Genomic DNA, 12,515 nt, shown 5'->3' with positions numbered 1-12,515 from the left:
GGGCAAAATCAACTTAAAATTAGAAAAGTAGTTAGGGAGACAGGTACAACCACTCTTCTGCTTGCCCACTGACTACCAACATTATATTTCAGGTAATAATTCTCCTAGGTGCCTAAGAAGATAAACGAATTCACTCAAATATGTTATCTGCTTAACTTCTGGTTTTTGTGTGCCTACTATAGGAAAGCACTGAGCCAAACAGAATGTAAACGGGAATGAGACAAGACTCCAACTCTCAAAAGAGAAACTGTAAATACCAATATGGATAGGATAGAATTGGGCAGTGTACCATAAATAAGGATGACACTATACCCTAAATAAGGATGATCTAGAGAAGTCCCCAGGTGGGAGAAAAAAAGACAAATCCTCCCTCTAGGCCATGAAAAGCCCACATCTAAAGACGGTCCCAGTCTAACAAAGAATGGGGCCAGGAAGGATAAGTAGTGCGTCCTTTTCTATTTTTACTGAGTTTTGAAGGGCCCCTTCAGAGTCCTTCAGCCATGGCAATTGGTGGGTGGAGACAGGGATCAACTGTTTGGTAAATAAAGTGATTAAATGGATTTGCAAACTCATGCTCCATCCCCTTGCAGGCCTCCAAAAAGAAATGACTCAGGCCGGGCGCGGTGGCTCACGCCTGTAATCCCAGCACTTCGGGAGGCCGAGGCGGGCGAATCACTTGAGGTCGGAGTTCGAGACCAGCCTGGCCAACATGGTAAAATAAAACCCCATCTCTACTAAAAATACAAAAATTAGCCCAGCGTGGTGGCGGACGCCTGTAATCCCAGCTGCTGGGGAGGCTGAGGCAGGACAATCACTTGAACCCGGGAGGCAGAGGTTGCAGCGAACCGAGGTCGCGCCACTGCACTTCAGCCTGGGCGACGGACGAAGCGAGACTCCGTCTCAAAAAAAAAAAAAGGCCGCGCGCGGTGGGTCACGCCTGTAATCCCGGCACTTTGGGAGGCCGAGGCGGGTGGATCACGATGTCAGGAGATCGAGACCATCCTAGCTAACACGGTGAAACCCCGTCTCCACTAAAAATACAAAAAAATCTCCGGGCGTGGTGGCGGGTGCCTGCAGTCCCAGCTACTCCGGAGGCTGAGGCAGGAGAATGGCGTGAGCCCGGGAGACGGAGCATGCAGCGAGCCGAGATCGAGCCACTGCACTCCAGCCTGGGCGACAGAGCGAGACTCCGTCTCAAAAAAAAAAAAAAAGAAAGAAAGAAAGAAAAAAAAGAAATGACTCAGTTATTTGTTTCACTGTTCTCACTGACAGCTTGGCTCTGGGGTCCTTACATTCGGGCTGTAACTGGAAAAATGTGTCCATCAGGCACCAGAACCCAATGCACAAAGCCAGGAACGTCCCAAACAGCTGCAGCCGAGGTTGAGATAAGGAAACGAGGCTTTCCTGTCAAACTAAACCTGGCCGCCCCGGACCCCGAAGCAGCAGCCAAGAGTTAAGACGCAATCTGCATGACTGACGCACGATCCGAGTCTCCCTCAGCGGTTCGCCAGATTCTTGGCGCCAACACCAGACCCAGGATCCGTCCCCTGCTGGAACTATTCAGACGCGCAAGATACGTAACCAGCAGTCCTCCGCCCCGTTAAATAGTCCTGCCTAGCATGCCTCGGTGACGCACTTTCCACCTCAGAAGTGCCTTAGCAGAAAGGCGATGAGCCTCGGGGGTGCATCATCTTTCTGTTAGAATGGGAGTATGAGTTTTCTGATCATTTTCCCTTCACAGATTCCTCCGCCAGAAATCTTACTCGCGGCGCCATTTCCGGGTCCGCCATTTTGTTGCCTCTGTTTCTCCACGAGGGGGGGTTAAAGGCCCCCAAAACATGCACACATGAAAAGGGCAAAAAGTAACCGTCCTTGACAGGGAGTCTTAACTAGAGAAGGAAACGGGACTAAACTGGCGGGCTCCGTGGAAGCGTGGCCGGCAGCGTCCCGGACGAGGAGGTGAGGAGGAAAGAAGAGATGTGTGGACTCCGGGGGGCGTCAGGGCTGGAAAGGAAAGTGCCGTGAGAAGTCACACCGCTTCCCAGCCCAGCCTCGGACTTCTGGGTGCAGACCTCGCGGCTCCCCGTCACTGAAGCGGGGGCAGCGGGGGGAGGGGGACGGGGAGGAAGGGGAGGGGACTGGAAGGAGGTGAAGAAGGGGGTGGGTGTAAGACCTGGGGCTGGGGAGCTGGACCAAGGGAAGCCCAGGCCGCGGAGGTGACCACTAGGGGGCGGCGCGGAGCCGGGGCCGAGGCCTGTCGCCGAGGCTGAGTTTGTCCCCCTGCCCCAAATTGGTTCCCATCTTTCAGACGGACATTGGTGTGAGGAACTGTAGGGTTTATGATAGAGAGGGAAACGGCGACTCTCATTATCTGACCCTAATAATGACCTGAAAGATTACTAGTGAACTCGGTAATCTGAATGAGAGCAGTACGGGCCCCGCCTCTGCTTTTTTGCTCTTTTTTTTTTTTTTTTTTCAAAACTGAGTCTTGCTCTGTCACCCAGGCTGGAGTGCAGTGGCGCGATTTCGGCTCACTGCAACCTCCAGCTCACTGCAACCTCCGCTTCCCGGGTTCAAGCGATTCTCCTGCCTCAGCCTCCCGAGTAGCTGGGATTACAGGCGTGCGCCACCATGCACGGCTAATTTTTGTGTATTTTTAATAGAGACGGGGTTTCACCATGTTAGCCAGGCTGGTCTCGAACTCCTGACCTCAGGGGATCCGCCCGCCTTGGCCTTCCAAAGTGCTGGGATTGCAGGCGTGAGCCACAGCTCCCGGCCTCGCCTCTGCTTCTTTCTCAGTTGTTTGTACAGCTGGCCGCCCAGTGGGGACTTGAGCAATACTAAAAGAACCATAGATTCTTCCATTGCAATTCTTTCCGTTGGCTGTCTCCTGTTTTCACATACTTCCTTGAGCCAGAGGTCATCCCATTCCTCTCCCTTTTCCCAAAAGGGCTTTCTCTCTAGGGGGTCCCCCCCAACCCAACGTCTTTGGAAAAGGACAGTCTATGGCTTACTATCAACGATGTAACAAAATTTTGGCCATCCAAGACCATATTTTCATCTAATCACTTGGTCCACCCAATCCAGTAGAGATGTTCTTAGGCATGTATTTTCACACGTGCTTTGATGACAATAAAGAGAAAACTGCCCCATCCAGATTCTTAAATAAACAAAAGTAATTACTCTAATTATCTTGGATAATAGAGTACTTTGTTGTCAAGAGCTCAAGCACTTCATGAATTATTAAAACACACACTTATTGAAAGGTTTTGGCCGGGCGCAGTGGCTCACGCCTGTAATCCCAGCATTTTGGGAAGCTGAGGTGGGAGGATCCCTTGAGCCCTGGAGTTCTAGACCAGCCTGGGCGAAATAGGGAGACCCCTGTCGGTACAGAGAAAAAAAAAATTATTTTTAATCAGCTGGGCATGGTAGTGCCCACTGGTGGTCCCAGCTACTCGGGAAACTGAGGTGGGAGGATCGCTTGAGGTCGAGGCTGCAGTGAGCCGTGATGGCACCACTGCACTCCAGCCTGGACCACAGAGTGAGGCCCTGTCTCTTTAAAAAACGAACAGGCCGGGCGTGGTGGCTCTGGCCTGTAATCCCAGCACTTTGGGAGGCCGAGGTGGGTGGATCACCTGAGGTCAGGAGTTCGACACCAGCCTGGCTAACATGGTGAAACCCCATTTCTACTAAAAATACAAAAAAATTAGCCGGGCGTGGTGGCACACACCTGTAATCCCAGCTACCCAGGAGGCTGAGGCAGGAGAATGGCTTGAACCAGGCAGGCAGAGGTTGCAGTGAGACAAGATCGCACCATTGTACTCCAGCTTGGGCAACAGGAGCAAAACTCCATCACAAACAAACAAACATACTTTATCCAGTCCCCTATTGATATATATTTAGGTTCTTTTCAATCTTTTTCTTTCTTTTTATTTTTAGTTTTACTTTTAGAGACAGGGTCTTGCTCAGTACTTTATCCCATCCCCTATTGACATATATTTAGGTTCTTTTCCATCTTTTTTTATTTTTTTGTTTTTAGAGACAGCGTCTTGCTCAGTCACCCAGGTTGGAGTGCAGTGATCATAGCTCATCGCATCCTTGAACTCCTGGGCTTAAGCTATCCTCCCGCCTTAGCCTCCTGAATAGCTAGGACCACAGGTGTGGACCACCACACCATGCTAATTTTTTTATTTTTGTGTTTTTGTAGAGACAGAGTCCCTCTGTGTTGTCCCGGCTGGGATCAAATTCCTGGCTTCAACTGATCCTCCTGCTTTGGCTTCCCAAAGCACTGGGATTTATTTTATTCGTCTCCAAAATCCTAGAAGGCAAGTGAGACAGATTTTGTTTCCTCAGTTTATGTATAGGGAAAGTGGAGGTACAGCCAGCAAGGGAGAACATGTTAGTTGTCTGTAGTCAAGGAGTCAGAAGTGCCTAGACTGTTTTCTGATGTATCAGGCTTCATCTCTTGTCTGGGCGATGGGCCACCAGGCAGGTATTGACCACCTGCCAGAACCAGCATGGACAAGATACTGGGAGAATGGCATATAGTTCCCCTCAAAATGCTGTGTTTTTTGTTTTTTGTTGTTTTGTTTTGTTTTATTTTAAGTGAAAGCAAGTTGCTTGAGAAAGTAAAGGAAGGCCGGGCACGGTGGCTCATCCCCGTAATCCCAGCACTTTGGGAGGCTGAGGCGGGCAGATCACAAGGTCAGGAGTTCAAGACCAGCCTGGCCAACATGGTGAAACCCCGTCTCTAATAAAAATACAAAAATTAGCTGGGCATGGTGGCATGCGTCTGTAGTCCCAGCTACTTGGGAGGCTGAGGCAGGAGAATCACTTGTACCCAGGAGGCAGAGTTTGCAGTGAGCCAAGGTCGTGCCACTGTACTCCAGCCTGGTGACAGAGCAAGTCTCTGGCTAAAAAAGAAAGTAAAGAAAAAAAGAATGGCTACTCCATGGGCAGTATTTTTATGGTTATTTCTTTTTTTTTTTTTTTTTTTTTTTTGAGACAGAGTCTTGCTCTGTTGCCCAGGCTGGACTGCAGTGGCGCTATCTCAGCTCACTGCAAGCTCCGCTTCCCGGTTCATGCCATTCTCCTGCCTCAGCCTCCTGAGTAGCTGGAATTACAGTCGCCTGCCACGGCGCCTGGCAAATTTTTTGTATTTTTAGTGGAGACGGGGTTTCACCGTGTTAGCCAAGATGGTCTCGGTCTCCTGACCTCGTGATCCTCCCGCCTCAGCCTCCCAAAGTGCTAGGATTATAGGCGTGAGCCACCGCGCCCGGCTGGTTATTTCTTGATTGTATGCTAAACATGCCTCCTCTTTTTTTTTTTTTTTTTCCAGATGGAGTCTCGCTCTGTTGCCCAGGCTGGAGTGCAGTGGCGTGATCACGGCTCACTGCAAGCTCCACTTCCTGGGTTCACGCCATTATCCTGCCTCAGCCTCTCGAATAGCTGGGACTGCAGGCCCCCGCCACTATGCCCAGCTAATTTTTTTTTTTTTTTTTTTTTTGTATTTTTAGTAGAGACGGGGTTTCACCACATTAGCCAGGATGGTCTCAATCTCCTGACCTCATGAGTCGCCCTCCTCAGCCTCCCAAAGTGCTGGGATTACAGGCGTGAGCCACCGCACCCAGCAGCCTCCTCTTTTTAGACCATATAGGGTAACTTCCTGACATTGCCATGGCATTTGTAAGCTGCCATGGCATGGCACTGGTGGGAGTGTAGCAGAGAGAACAACCAGAGGTCACTCTTGTCCTCTTGTCGCCATCTTGCTTTTGGTGGGTTTTAGCAAGCTTCTTTACTATGGCCTGTTTTATCAGCAAAGTCTTTATGATCTGTATCTCGTGCTGACCTCCTATCTCATCTTGTAACTAAGAATGCCTTAACTGACTGGGCACAGTGGCTCACACCACTTTGGGAGGCCGAGGTGGGTGGATCACTTGAGGTCAGGAGTTCAAGACCAGCCTGGCCAACATGGTGAAACCCTGTCTCTACTAAAAATACAAAAATAAGCCAGGCAGTAGTGGCACACGCCTGTAATTCCAGCTACTCGGGAGGGTGAGGCAGAAGAATTGCTTGAGCATTAGAGGCAGAGGTTGTGGCGAGCCGAGATCGTGCCACTGCACTCCAGTCTGGGTGACAGAGTGAGACAGTCTCAAAAAACAAAACAAGGGCCAGGCGCGGTGGCTCATGCCTGTAATCCCAGCTCTTTGGGAGGCTGAGGCGGGCAGAGGTCAGGAGATCAAGACCATCTTGGCTAACACGGTGAAACTCCATCTGTACTAAAAATACAAAAAATTGGCCGGGCACGGTGGCTCATGCCTGTAATCCCAGCACTTTGGGAGGCCCGGGAGGGCGGATCACGAGGTCAGGAGATGGAGACCATCCTGGCTAACACGGTGAAATCCCATCTCTACTAAAAATACAAAAAATTAGCCGGGCATGGTGGCGGGCGCCTGTAGTCCCAGCTACTCCGGAGGCTGAGGCAGGAGAATGGCGTGAACCCAAGAGGCGGAGCTTGCAGTGAGCCAAGATTATGCCACTGCACTCCAGCCTGGGCAACAGAGCGAGACTTCGTCTCAAAAAAAAAAAAAAAAATTAGCCGGGTGGGAGACTGGGACAGGAGAATCGCTACAACCTGGGAGGCGGAAGTTGCAGTGAGCTGAGACTGCACCACTGGACTCCAGCCTGGGCAACAGAGCGAGACTTCATCTCAAACCCCCCCCCCCCCGCCCAAAAAACCCAAAAAAACACAAAACAAAACAAAAAAAGAATGCCTTAATGGGAATGCAGCCCAGTAGGTCTCAGCCTTATTTCACCCAACTCCTATGCAAGATGGAGTTGCTCTGGTTCAAACACCTCTGACATTTCTCCCATCCCTTTTATTAGAGAACCCTTAATCCTAGAGGTTACAAAGAAATAAAGATCCATCTTCTGTAACTTTTTCAGGGTGAATAGAGGCGATGATATTCCTGCCTGACTCTTAGGGTCTCTTGTATTCAGGGTTCAGAGAGGAGCTCAGTCAGAAAGCATCAGTATGGTGAGAGCTATTCATAACTCCAACAAAAGGTGATATCTGGAAGATTAAAAGGTGTTCAGTTTAAGAAAACATTCAGTAAGCTTATCCTGCATTCCTACACAAAGAGTACAACAGCAATATACTCCTCAACAGTAAAGCAAAATAAGCAAAACTATCCCAAGTAAACTAAATAAGAAGGTTTTCCATGAACTGGGCAACTGTTGGAACCAAGCTGATTTGGGGTTACTAGCTGATTCCAGTATGTGCCCAGAATTAGAATATTGATCCAGATTTTTACATTACCCATTCCTTTTGTTTCTTCTGAGCAGCAGCCAGAGATCACTGGTTGGTTCACAGGAATAAGCAGGGTTAGTCTAAGTTGCAGAAAAAAACTTAAAAACAACTGATGAGACTAGAATTTTTATTTTTTATTTTTTTTGAGACAGAGTCTTATTCAGTCACCTAGGCTGGAGTACAGTGGCACAATCTTGGTTCACTGCAAGCTCTGCCTCCTGGGTTCAAGCAATTCTCCTGCATCAGCCTCCGGAGTAGCTGGGATTACAGGCATATGCCACCACGTCCGGCTAATTTTTGTATTTTTAGTAGAAACGGGGTTTCACCATGTTGGCCAGGCTGGTCTCGAACACCTGACCTCAGGTGATCCACCCGCCTCAGCCTCCCAAAGTGCTGGGATTACAGGTGTGAGCCACTGTGCCTTGCCAGTCTCCCATTTTTACTAAAGGCAAATCATGGTAAAATAGATTGGCTTTATTACACTTGGTCTGATTTTTTTTTTTTTTTTGAGATGGAGTCTTGCTCTGTTGCCCAGGCTGGAGTGCAGTGGCGCAATCTCGGCTCACTGCAAGCTCCACCTCCTGGGTTCATGCCATTCTCCTGCCTCAGCCTCCCGAGTAGCTGGGACTATAGGTGCCTGCCACCACACCCGGCTAATTTTTTGTATTTTTAGTAGAGACAGGGTTTCACTGTGTTAGCCAGGATGGTCTCGATCTCCTGACCTCGTGATCCGCCCTCCTGGGCCTCCCAAAGTGCTGGGATTACACTTGGTCTGATTATTTGTATAAAGTGCAGCAAGAATAATGATTTTTCGCATAGGCTTTTTAAATTGGCTTTGAAAGAACTTTGTTCCGTAAAAGGAATCTCACATAAGACTTACAAAGCCAATTAAAGCCCGTTGGGAAAACTGGCCTCATACCTTGTCTAAAGTCCCTGTACAGGGTTCCTGATCTGTGGTAAGTAAAGAATGTCACTTTCTGACTTTCTGACAGGCCCAGGAGCCCCAAATTATCCTGGGACCTCAGGAGGGGAGGAATTTGTCCAACTCATAGGTTTGTTTGTTGTTGTTTTTTTTTTTTTTTGAGATGGAGTCTCACTCTGTCACCAGGCTGGAGTGCAGTGGCACAATCTTGGCTCACTGCAGCCTCCACCTCCCGGATTCAAGTGATTCTTCTGCCTCAGCCTCCTGAGTAGCTGGGACTACAGGCATGCAACACCACGCCCAGCTAATTTTTGTATTTTTAGCAGACACAGGGTTTCACCATGTTGGCCAGAATGGTCTTGTTCTCTTGACCTTGTGATCCGCCTGCCTTGGCCACCCAAAGTGTTGGGAGTATAGGCGTGAGCTGCCGCGCCCGGCCACTCATAGGTATTTGAGGGTATAAACCCATGGCTGGGCTCAGCTTTAAAAAAAAAAGAGAGAGGCCAGGCGCAGTGGCTCACACCTGTAATCCCAGCACTTTGGGAAGCCGAGGCAGGTGGATCACAAGGTCAGGAGTTCAAGACCAGCCTGACCAACATGGTGAAACCCTGTCTCTACTAAAAATACAAAAATTAGCCGGGCATGGTGGCACATGCCACCTAATCCTAGCTACTCAGAAGGCTGAGACAGGAGAATCGCTTGAACCCGGGAGGCCGAGGGTGCAGTGAGCCAAGATTACACCACTGCACTCCAGCCTGGGCAACAGAACAAGACTCCGTCTCAAAAAATAATAATTTTCTTTAGAGTAATAAAAATAAAGGCTGGGCACGGTGGCTCACGCCTGTAATCCCAGCACTTTGGGAGGCTGAGGCGAGTGGATCCCCTGAAGTCAGGAGTTCAAGCCTCGCCTGACCAACATGGTGAAACCCTGTCTCTACTAAAAATACAAAATTATCCAGTTGTGGTGGCACGCGCCTGTAGTCCGAGCTACTCAGGAGGCTGAGACAGGAGAATTGCTTGAACCTGAGAGGTGGAGGCTGCAGTGAGCCGAGATCACACCACTGCACTCCAGCCTGGGTGAGACAGAGTGAGACTTCAACTTGAAAAAAAAAAAAAAAGAGTAAGAATAAAAATTCATTTTACACTGGGCGCGGTGGCTCACGCCTGTAATCCCAGCACTTTGGGAGGCCAAGGCGGGCGGATCACGAGGTCAGGAGATCGAGCCCATCCTGGTTAACACGGTGAAACCCTGCTTCTACTAAAAATCCAAGAAATTAGCCGGGCGTGGTGGCGGGTGCCTGTAGTCCCAGCCACTCGGGAGGCTGAGGCAGGAGAATGGCGTGAATCCGGGAGATGGAGCTTGCAGTGAGCCGAGATCGCGCCACTGCACTCTAGCCTGGGCCACAGAGCAAGACTCCATCTCAAAAAAAAAAAAAGAAAAAAAATTCATTTTACTTTTTCTTTTTTTGTTTTTGTTTGTTTGTTTGTTTGTTTGAGACAGTCTCGCTCTGTTACCCAGGCTGGAGGGCAGTGGCACAATCTTGGCTCACTGCAACCTCTGCCTCCCAGGTTCAAGTGATTTTCCTGCCTCAGCCTCCTGAGTAGCTGGGATTACAGGCGTGCACCACCACACCTGGCTAATTTTTGTATTTTTAGTACAGGCGGGGTAGTAAAATTTTGTATTTTAGAAGAGGTGGGATTTCACCATGTTGGCCAGGCTGGTCTCCAACTCCTGCCCTCAAGTGACCCGCCTGCCTCTGCCTCCCAAAGTGCTGGGATTACAGTCGTGAGCCACTGTGCCTGGCTACATTTTACTTTTTCTTAAGATGGATGCTTCAGGTTAACTCAAAAGAGTAACTGAGGATAGGAGGAGAAAAGAGCCTTGAAGAACGCATTTCTATATCTTTCTTATATTAGGAGGTAAATATAGCACCCTATTTACATTCTAATCCCAAAGTTTAATTATATCTCTATATAGTAAGAAATAGGGCTTTAAAATCATGGCTTGTTGAAAGAATGGGATGACAGATTTGGGTTGGTTGTCATTTAGTAGTATTGATATGTGACAGAAAGATGATTAAAGAAGAGTGATAGGCCAGGTGCAGTGGCTCACGCCTGTAATCCCAGCACTTTGGGAGGCTGAGGCTGGCGGGTTACTTGAGGTCAGGGGTTCAAGACCAGCCTGGCCTAACCTGGTGAAACACTGCCTCTACTAAAAATGCATAAATTAGCCAGGTGTGGTAGTAGGTGCCTGTAATCCCAGCTACTCAGGAGGCGAGGCAGGAGAATCGCTTGAATCCAGGAGGCAGAGGTTGCAGTGAGCCATGATTATGCCACTGCACTCCAGCCTGGGAAACAGAGTAAGACCCTGTCTCAGTAAATAAATATATAAATACGATAAATGTAGATACGAAAGCAGACTACAGTATAAAACACTGCTCAGAAACATATTGCGACCGGGCGCAGTGGCTCACGCCTGTATCCCAGCACTTTGGGAGGCCGAGGCAGCGAATCACCTGAGGTCAGGAGTTCGAGGGGCTGACCAACATGGTGAAACCCTGTCTGTACTAAGAATACAAAATTAGCTGGGCATGGTGACACATGCCTGTAATACCAGTTACTCGGGAGGCTGAGGCAGGAGAATCGCTTGAACCTAGGAGGCGGAGATTGCAGTGAGCTGAGATTGCACCATTGCACTTTAGCCTGTGTAACGAGCAAAACTCTGTCACACACACACACAAAATAATAACAATAATAATAATAAAACATTGCCGGGCACAGTGGCTCATGCCTGTAATCCCAGCACTTTGGGAGGCTGAGGCCGGTGGATCACAAGGTCAGGAGTTCGAGACCAGCCTGGCCAAGGTGGTGAAACCCCATCTCTATTAAAAATACAAAAATTAGCCAAGCGTGGTGGCACACGCCTGTATTCCTAGCTACTTGGGAGGCTGAGGTAGGAGAATCGCTTGAACTTTGGAGGCGGAGGTTGCGGTGAGCCGAGATCACGCCATTGCACTCCAGCCTGGGCAACAAGAGCCAAACTCCGTCTCAAAAAATAAAATTAAAAAAAAAAATTAGCTGGGCATGGTGGTGGGCAGGCCAAGCTGGGCAAATCACCTGAGGTCAGGAGTTCAAGACCAGCCTGACAAACATGGAGAAACCCCGTCTCTACTAAAAATACAATATTAGCTGGGCATGGTGGCACATGCCTGTAATCCCAGGTACTCAGGAGGCTGAGGCAGGAGAATCGCTTCAACCCAGGAGGCAGAGGTTGCAGTGAACTGAGATCATTCCACTGCACTCCAGCCTGGGCAACAAGAGCAAAACTCCATCTCTAAATAAATAAATAAATAAAATAAAAAGGGTTTAGGCCAGGTACAGTGGCTCACGCCTGTAATCCCATCACTTTGGGAGGCCAAGACAAGCAGATCACTTGAGGTCAGGAGTTCAAGACCAGCCTGGCCAAGATGGTGAAACCCCATCTCTACTAAAAATACAAGTATTAGCTGGGCGTGGTGGTGTGGCACCTCTAATCTCAGCTACTCGGGAGACTGAAACACAAGAATCACTTGAACCCAGGAGGTGGAGGTTGGAGGTTGCAGTGAGCCGAGATTGCGCCACTGCACTCCAGCCTGGGTAATAGAGGAAGACTACGTCTCAAAAAAAAAAAAATAATAAGTTTTTTTTTTTGAGACGGAGTCTCGCTCTGTCCCCCAGGCTGGAGTGCAGTGGCTCAGTCTCGGCTCACTGCAAGTTCTGCCTCCCAGGTTCACGCCATTCTCTTGCCCCAGCCTCCCGAGTAGGTGGGACTACACAGGCCCACCACTACGCCCAGCTAATTTTTTTGTATTTTTTCTTTAAATCTTATTTATTTATTTATTTATTTTTTATTTTTTATTGATCATTCTTGGGTGTTTCTTGCAGAGGGGGATTTGGCAGGGTCACAGGACAATAGTGGAGGGAAGGTCAGCAGATAAACAAGTGAACAAAGTTCTCTGGTTTTCCTAGGCAGAGGACCCTGTGGCCTTCCGCAGTGTTTGTGTCCCTGGGTACTTGAGATTAGGGAGTGGTGAAGGCTCTTAAGGAGCATGCTGCCTTCAAGCATCTGTTTAACAAAGCACATCTTGCACCGCCCTTAATCCATTCAACCCTGAGTGGATACAGCACGTTTCAGAGAGCACAGGGTTGGGGGTAAGGTCACAGATCAACAGGATCCCAAGGCAGAAGAATTTTTTCTTAGTACAGAACAAAATGAAAAGTCTCCCATGTCTACCTCCTTCCACG

General features: G+C 48.9%; 1 protein-coding gene across 11 annotated transcripts in view; it reads left to right on the top strand.

The window, feature by feature from the left end:
• The first annotated feature begins 1,300 nt into the window (after positions 1 to 1,300).
• Positions 1,301 to 12,515, top strand: part of GABPB2 (GA binding protein transcription factor subunit beta 2) — a 57,484-nt gene continuing 46,269 nt past the window's right edge. For 3 of the 11 annotated variants that reach the window (XM_031009886.3, XM_019022122.4, XM_019022095.3), the window contains exon 1: positions 1,624 to 1,959. The gene's annotated coding sequence lies outside the window, so the exon portion shown is untranslated. Of the gene's footprint in view, positions 1,960 to 12,515 lie in introns of all 11 variants that reach the window. The other 8 variants (XM_055358673.2, XM_019022084.3, XM_019022115.4 and 5 more) reach the window with 6 other exon arrangements.

Source organism: Gorilla gorilla, chromosome 1 (assembly GCF_029281585.2).
Source record: "Gorilla gorilla gorilla isolate KB3781 chromosome 1, NHGRI_mGorGor1-v2.1_pri, whole genome shotgun sequence".
Lineage (NCBI taxonomy): Eukaryota > Metazoa > Chordata > Mammalia > Primates > Hominidae > Gorilla > Gorilla gorilla.
Note: the sequence above shows the minus strand (reverse complement) of the source record. Positions and strands in the feature narration are given on the sequence as shown.